Here is a 9356-nt window from a genome sequence, read left to right on the forward strand (position 1 = left end):
GTTTGGTTCTTAATGATCTTGTTTCCTTGGCCTGGTGGGCAGAGTGGAAATGATTTCTTGGAAATGCCTGTGTTCTAAATGTATGGGAGGTCATGGCAAAAGGCTTTGTGAAGAGCAGAAGCTGTAGTCTTTGTTGCCTTCTAAATTCTCTGCCTTTGGTCCCCCAATGAAGTTTTTCTTTCAACTGTGCTTCAGTTGAAGCACAGAAAAGTATTTAAAAAAAAACCAAAAACAAAACTACTTTTCTTGCAGTTTGATCAGGGAATTGCAGTTTATTGTAGCACTCATTTAAATGCTCAGAGACTATTATCCCCAACAGATGCATAAAAATTATTAAACAGCCAAACCACCTACATTTGTGTAAAAAAGCATCATAAATTGATTAAGCAGTTGTCAACTGAGATGTGATGAGATATGAGAGCTAAATAGAAATGTAATTTCCAGAGGTATAGTAATTATTGATGTGGCTGCCCGGGTTTTCAAATATGTTTGTTGCCAAAAGATCTTCAGACATCTCAATGTTTCCCCTATAACTTCTGTTCCTGGGAATCTCAAGAATTTTCCTAACCTGACAATTTCTCTTTATGTGTCACTCATGTTATTTGCTGAAACACACATGGCCCATGAACAACCAGTGAAATTCATTGCTAAATGATCTTTCATATATTCTGAGATCTGGACATTTAGACAACACCTGTTCATCCCAGCAGTATCTCAGAACTCCTTTCAGGCTGGTTTGGACATGGTGTGACTCAGAGCATCCTGGGTTCCAGCCCTAGGTCTGGTGAAACCTGCTCCCCTCAGTCCTTCCTGTTGCTGTCTGCTTGTTTTCCCACTTCTATAAAGTTGTACTTTGCAGATATTTCCCCTAATCAGGGGACAAATGTTTTAGGCTTTGCTTTCATGCCTTGACTTTTCTTTCCACTCTGGAATTTCCTGTAAGGTGCTGCACTGGCCAGGATGTGACCTTCAGGAATAGCTGCTTGAGAATTTCATACATGCTTGAGGATTTTTACCTTCTAACATTGAGATGATTGAACCTTTCCCTTTCAGATATTCTTGGTTTCTAGTTGATCTACAGGTAATCACATTGATGTTAAATGCTCCAGATAATCAGTGTATGTCATCTCAAATGCTAGAATCTTGTTAAGCTACATTCATCTCAGATTCCAGTTGTTTTGTTTCTGTGCAGGTCTGTGGATTTATGCTGTTGGCTTTTTTTTCTCCTAAAGAAGTACAGGTTCCTAATTTCATTGATTTGGTTTCTTCATTATAGGTTATGTTACAAATTTCAAATCAGGTTACAAGAAAATCAGATTCGTTCCTTGTTCTTAAACAGAACACTTAAATGTCTGGATTTGGTACTTAAAAACTTATCTTCTTCAGAAATTGTATGGTTTGGGTGTGCAGGAGAAGCAGAGCACTCAGTATTGAATGCACCACCCCTCAATTTTATTTCAAGGAGACTTTTCACAATAAGTAAACAGTGGATCATACTATTCGTCTGAGAAAGCAATTTTCAGAAGTATGCTCTGGCAGCTGAAATATCAGTGCTATTTCAACTGTTTCATTTACTGTCTTCAAAAATGACTATGAATGTGACAAATTGCATGTTCTGCATTCCAAGCTTGTTTTATGTCCTGACACTTCCAATATATTGATTTTATTATTCATCATTACAAGAAGAAAGAAATTAGTTTTATGAAAATTAGACAATGGGCTCACATTTCTGGGAAACATCACTCATTAGAATCAGATGCCTGCCTCTAGTATCAAAAACACCTAATTACTTACAAGAACTTCACCTTTCAGCAGATGATATTTTTCTAAATGGGAGCCCAAATACCCCTTCTTTTTGATTCTTTTGTGGATAAATGTTAATAACAATATATGTTTATCTATTCACCTGCAGATATTAAGCACTTAATGTCACACTGAATAGTTATGCTATATGGAAGAAGTAGTGCTTAACAATTTCGCTGAAGAATTAAGCAAAAAGGTTAAAGTAAAAAACATTCCATTCCTAATGCTTCTTGTATTAAAAAGTAAGAAAAAACCCTCAACCCTAAATGAAAAAGTGGAGCAGTTTACATATCTCAGAGAGGAAGAAGGATAATAAAAGCCATTTGCATAATATATAGGTGGGTTTTTTCCCAATTAGTTTCTCACACCTTATTAACAAATGAAAATAATGATCTTTGATTTTTAAACCCTGATATGGACTTGGAGTGGGGATTTAATTGTTTCTGGACTTTTACATCATTTTCCTGTGTCTTTAGTGCTCTCGGGTTTATCTGTGGCCATCCAATGTTCTGAATTAAACCAGATACATGTGACAGTATCTGGAGAATTTATTGAGGTGTTTATTTATTTTTTTTTTTAGCTGAAAACACCTTCTTTCCAATGTTTTGCTACTTTCTCGAGAGTTAATCGAAATTTTCTTGAAGGTAAAACACCTTTCCCAAAGGGACCGGTTGACGAGGGAGCAGCTTGGCCACAGGGTGGAGCGTTCGGATCTCTGCAGGGAAAATCCAAAAGCTGCCTGCCTGCCAGCATCCTCCAGCAGAGAGGGGTGTTGCAAGTCCTCGAAGTTCTCCTGGGAGCACCGATCCTTATGGTGATTTAAGTTCATACGTGCAATAACTGTGGGAATGGCTTTTGCCCCCGCCCAGCATCTGATGGGGAAATTAATCACCAGGGTTTCATTCAGGGCAGCAATTCCAGCTTGGCTTCTCGTATCCTTCACTCATCTCCTCCTGTCACATGGAGGTATATCTATTGATAGATATGCTATCTATTTAAAAACAAGAATATATCCTGAAAGGACTAATTAAACCATAAAGCAATATTTTCAATAGTTCTGTTTTCTTGTTCACCTTTATGTGCTTTGAAATACAATACAAATCTAAAGGTCTGCACAGGCTGAATTAAATCGCTTCCTACCTTAGAGTTGGTTTAGTTTAGCTATTTAAGCATATAAACCTATTACCCAATTAAACAAATCAGTATTGGTTACAACTAAGATGATTTACAAGTAATGAAGTGACTGCACTCATTTAATTAAACCTAAAAAAATTATTTAATTATTTTGATATGTTTTCTGCATTTAGGTGTCACCTTAGAAATATTTTTAAATTAAGAATTAAATTTAAGAACTGCACATCTTAAAACCTTGAGAAGAATATATGGTGGTGTTTAAAAGTGTGAAAATTAAATACTGTAATGAGAACTTAATGATTATACCATAAGCAGGAAATACAAAAAAGGGGAGTGGAAAAAAAAAAAAAATCAGACTTAGTTTGTTGTGTAATAATAATGAAAAGCTAAATATTAATGATAGGTTGTGAGTCATAATTTTCTTACTAAGATTTAAACTGTTTTGCTTGAGCTGAGCCTTAGAGGCTGCTCATGTGCATCTTCATAGCACATCTCAAATCTTAGATGGGTTAATTTAGCAAAGCCCATGCTGGCTATTAAAGAGCTTTCTCAAAACATTCCACCTACAGAGGAAATCAAACGTACCATGAGACCAGTGAACACAATAGATTTACTTACAAAAACCAGCATGTGTTTAATGTGTGCTGGCAGGGAGGAGATCATTACCACAGCAACTAAGTCTCTTCACTGCTTTATGATTTGAGGCTTTTCTTGTAACTTTTGGCCTCAAACACTTGATGTCCATAACCTCAGTGATAATTAATTTAGCAGCAGAAAAAGGTGTTTGCATGGTGAGATCCTGGGAAGAAAGGACTACTTGAAATATATGCATCAAGATTTTGCTAGTGTTTACCTAATGTTTGTAAACTGCATTTTGTATTATTTTTTACTGCTTTTGCACTGAGGGTAGCACCCATAAAAGCCCCCCAAATGCAAGCAACAAAGAAGTCCAAGACCCTCACTTTAAAAAAAGGGTTAAGAAGGGATCCTCCCTTGAAGATGTGAGTGTTCCATGTGGTCTCCTAGGACCTGGGCTATGAGCAGTTAATGCAAAGGCTGTGGGGCTGACTTACCATCCACTGAAAGCAGGGGAAAAAGTATTATTTTATTCATCATTGCAGTGATGAATAAAATCCCACTGTTCAGCTGAATCCCATCCATTCAGAACACTCAGATGTTCCATAGCTGTGTCTTTTCCTTTTGAGACTGAAAAGCTAGTATGAGAAAACTTGTTATGCTGAAAAACCGAGGGTGCTAATGGATTATTAAGTGTCTGGGTTAACCTTACTAGAGATGTTTTCATTGGGATAACTCAATTTAATATAGTACAATAGAATTTTCTGGTATATGTGAAAGTCCAAATGGTGATGTGTAAAAGCAAAGATGAAAAGTCCCTTTGAGAAATCTGTTTGAAAGCTGATTATTTGAAATCGCTGTAACCTTATAACTGCTTGTCCTAGTGATGAGATAATGATATAATTTAGAAGTGGGAGGCTTAGTGATGTATGTTTCATTTAGATTCTTCCTAATAGGTGACATTTGTTGAAAGCTGACTCTTGAACTGTGCTGCATGCCTTTGCTATCTATCTGCCTTGGAGCTGTTGGAGAATGTAATTGCATTTTGCTTCATTTCCTGTATAATTTATGTGAAAATCCCTCAGTGGTAGGAAAGTACAAAGTCCAGATAATGAGTATGTGACGATGTATAAGATTTAGGATGGTTGTTTAGGCTGCAGCTTGAACTGCCCGTGACTCAGGCACTTTCAAGGTCATCTGATATTTAGTAAGCTCATGCAGCACAATGCTTCTCAGAATGTATAAAATTAATAACATGTTCCCTACTTCTAACAGACATCAGTCTGAATATCATTATTTTTAGCTGTAGAGGGTGTGTCATTGGGGTAGGGTAAGAAGAAATGACCAATTTTATTGCACTGAGTTATTGCAGTATTTATAGCACACTGTCTTTGTGTGAAGAATATTTAAAGTCATTTTCTGCAAGGGTGTAATATTTTGAAGTTTCCAAAGCCTTCCTTTTTTGTTCTGTTACACTTTCAGAGTTTTTCCTTCATAGTTTCTTGATCTTTTTCAGATCTGAATTCAGGTGATATAACCACAGCCTGGCACCCCCAGCTTTCCCAAGCACAGTGTTGATGCAATATCCTGGAGATCGAGAGGAATAAGCTCTTCTCTTTGCAGACAGTAATTTGAGGAGCTGCATTTGTGCTCTTCCTTGGACAAATGATGATTACTGTTTGCTAATGAGTTCAGTATTGTGTACCTAAACAACCTCCTAGGTTGTAATAGAATTACTAACATTCCTTATGCAGTGAATTAAGCTCATCTGAATTTCCTTGCCCATTTTTAACGAACATCTCCTTTGTGAAGATGTTAGTCAATAAAAGTAGGTGAACTAATCTTACTATTCCAGTGCCAAAGCCTTTAAAATTAGGGTGGGATTTTAGCCTGGGAAATTGAGTGGATGTTACAAAACCCAAGGAAACTAGAAATAGATTTTTATGGATGTCTGCTCCAGATACATCCCACCTCTTCCAGGCTTTTGACTAGAAAGTTTGTCCCAAATATCATCACTCTGGAAAGTTCTGGCTGTTTGTTACTTCCTGCCATTTTCAGTTCCTTTCTTCATCTAAAATGAGAAATTTCTTTTTTTAAATTCATTTATTAAATAGTCTAAAATTATCTTCATTTTCACTGACTCCTAGGTCTGGCTTGTAATGACTCACGTAAGTCTGGAAAATAATTTGGTTACAGTGCTTTTAAAAAGGTCTCTGGTGAAATGCACACATCTGTGGGATGCACATCAGACTGCTGGCAAAGAAAATACTGATTTTACCATTGGGCAAAAAAATACTGATTTCCTCATAGCAGAAGAACCAGCAGCTTATGTATTCTTGAAAAATCAATTTTCTGATGGTGTCTAGTTACTTTTTTGCCACATGAAAGCAGAGAGCCACAAGTCCCAGGGACAGTGAGCCAGGAAGGCAAGGGCAGGGCTGCAAGCCAAGGCATTAGCTGAACTGGCTGTAAAAGCTTTAATGACTGTTCTGCCCCTCCATGGGTGTTTGGCTTGGCTTGTGGCTGATTCTGTTTGTCTTCAGCTCCTTTGCTTCCCTTGGTTTTCTTCTTTAGCCTCTGTCTTAGCATTGGTCTTTAAAACACTCCTGAAAAATTTCTGATTTCAATATATTCTCTTTGGAGTTGTATTGTTACAGAACTGTATATTTTAATAGTAATGAAACTCATCCAAGAATAAAAATAGTAATCTCATGATGCTGTAAGATCAGTTAACTGCACAGGAGGAGCTTTTCAAATGGAATCTTTTTTAAGTGGGATGTGAATTCACAAAGAAAATTGAACTACAATGGGAGCATTCTCCTTGATCCAAGTGTGATAAATGTCAGCAAGAGTTATGAACATGCTAAAATTGAAGAGCAGAACCTACTGTATGAAATTAGACTGTCCAAACAGTCTTAGAAGGAGAGAATGATTTACCAGAGCTCAGTAGATCAATTTTATTCTCAGTAAGTGAAAACAATGGCTTTGGCACTGTTACCTGGAAATCCCATAAGTGCTCTTATGTCCAGCTGCATATCTGTGTTACCTCTGGGGACTAAACAGGTGAACTGAGATTCCAATCTGAGAATTAACTGTCTGTCTTTGAAGTCTAACTGATGTGTCTTTTCATCTTAGTTCTTTCAGCTCTACAAGTAAAGGTCCTCTAGCTATAAGGAGCTTCAGTGTTTTCACACAAACCTGGATGCCCTACAGCATCACTACCTATCACTGGAGTCTGTGAATGTTTTCAGCACTACTGATGATTACTTCACTTAAAAATACACAAGCTGTCTTGGTCAGTGTTTCCAAATGCTTCCCCCCACCTTTGTTTTCTGTACTTATGGATGTGAGGGATAATATTCTCTTTTTCTGGAAAACTTGTCCCTGTCTTAATTTTTTACCTTGAAATTGAGATCAGTGATGTTCTGAATCTCCCAAGCAGGAAGATTTTGAAGTCCTGAGTTGAACTGCAGCGCTGGAATGATGGGTAAAATTTGAACTCTACCTCTATGGGAATAAAGGATATGGGAAAGAATAAAGCCTACTGTTTCCTTGAATTGTCAGTAAGCAGAGTTCACCAGCCCAGCTCTTTCCTGGGTAAGTGTTTGAACATGCAAAATGATCCTATGGATCAAATGTGAGTCTTCCTATTATACACAGAGAGCTGAAAGTTTTGCAGTAAAAGGCTAATGTCCTGTTTTCCATCCCGTTAATAGCAATTGAAATCAAATCTATAACCCCTGTAGTATTCACTCAGACTAAAACAAACCCAAGCAGGTTTCTGGATTCAATAGAGCATATTGAAATGGGCAGCTGGGTGTTCTGGTTGCTGGACTGCTGGCTGAGTTGAAAAGCAGAACTAAAACCCTCTTTGTGATCTGAGTTAACACTTGAATTCTTTAGAGGCTGCTGCAGGGATCATGGACAACAGAAGATATTGCCAGCTTCAGGGCTAAGTCCTTGAAGCTTGCTTTCCATTTTCCCTGCATCCTTCTGTCAAATGGGCTCGGAATTCATGTCTCTTGCTGCTCATTGTGCTTTTAGTATTTGGTAGTAACTTCACATGATGTATGTGCCTCCAGCACTGGCACTATTAGAGCTATATAAATGTCAGCCTTAAATTGTCCCTTTGTTTTTTTTAGACCCTCAACTTTCTTCTAACAAAAAGGAACAAAATTTGTCTGCCTCATTGACACATTAACATACATTAGCCAATTAAATCCATGTAAATCAGTAATGTTAGTGTTTTAATGGGTTTGGTAATGCTGTAACACCATGACACTAAAGGATACTGCTTTATTTGTGAAATAGAGTCATCTCTAGGAATTATAGATGATGTTAGATTTTAATCTCTCCACTGTGGTTCCTTCAGCTGAAATGTAGGAGATCTAAAATCTCAAGGAAAGCTATGAGGAATGGTAGTACAGATAGAGACATATCTGTGCTTCTCTCCTGCAGATTTTGGAGATCTAATTTATGTCTTTTGGGGAATTCAGACTGTTACTGTGTCAAAACCTGCGTTTTGGGGCATTTGGGTGAGTGCTTATCTACAATATGAGATTAACATTTATGCACATGCTGGAATAATCAAGGATAGACTGTGGTAGAGTGGCCTGAGCAAAGGGACACTTATCCTCATGAGCACAGGCAGCAGAACCTGCCCCCAGTGCTGTGCCACTGGCTGAAATGCAAAGGAAAATAACTACAGGCAAGGAAGGACATTTCTACTAACATATTCCTACTTTTAAATTATATAATTGAAAATATATCTTGTGGCATGTCAAAAAAAGTGATGATGTGGGTATGTTTGCAGTTCTCTGAGCATCAAAGCTCTAAAGGGTGTTCCTGGCATCCAGAATAATTCCCTTGTTTTTCCAGCTAGGAAAAAGTGATAAGACTTTTAGGGGAGACTTCTGGGCTGATATCCATTCCTTTTGGCTATTTGCTTTCACTCGATGAATGGTCTGACAGGGAGAGGAAAGGAGAGTAGGATGTTTTCTTTGTCATGTGAACTGGCAGCCAAATAGGAAAGCCATTTAAAGGTTTGTGGATTTAGGAACGGTACACAAAGACTGAGATGTCAAAGATCTTAACAGCCTTTGTTTTACAGACTTCAAATGAAAGAAAAAATAAAACACAGTACAGAAAAAAGTAATTTTTTTCTGTGATCCATCCATGGTAAGCTGAAAACTGGAGTCCAAAGGCTTTAGTCTCTACTGGGGCTAAAGGAGGTGGGTGCAAGAGATGCTCAGAGTGAGGTTAGGAATAGAGAGTTCAGTTCACAGAAAAAGCCCCACATAGTAAGTGGGTCTTAGCAGGCTTTAATAGTCATGCACATGACATATTCTGTGGTGCAGAATACAGCTGAACTCTGAATAGGGGCATTTCTTTACCATTCTGATTTGTGCTAATGCAACTCGCAGATTTCTAGGGAAGCTTCACCCAGGTAGCAAACTCTAGGCTTTATTGTGAGATACATTTTGGAAATGCAGAATCATATTTATCTGGTCATTACTTGTCATCTCAGAAATTCAGTGAATTACACCAAATGGATTTACTCTTCCAATACAAGATAAGGCTTGTGACCACTTAGCCCTTTAGTTAACTAAATAAGTCTAGGACAATAGAGAGTAAAAAAGTGAAAAGTCTCACCAAGTGGCAATACTTCAGATTAATTCAGGGTGGAGAGAAAAAGCAGCCCGTGCTATTCTCTATGGAAATTTAGAAGCAAGAACTAAATGTTCCTTTTGTGAGACACTGCAAACAAAAGTTAACTACAACAGACCATTGATTTATGTAATCAAAATTGTTGCTGCACTGTGTGCAGAGCTATTAAGGAGAGA

The sequence above is a fragment of the Lonchura striata genome, chromosome 11 (genome assembly GCF_046129695.1).
Source record: "Lonchura striata isolate bLonStr1 chromosome 11, bLonStr1.mat, whole genome shotgun sequence".
NCBI classification, from domain to species: domain Eukaryota; kingdom Metazoa; phylum Chordata; class Aves; order Passeriformes; family Estrildidae; genus Lonchura; species Lonchura striata.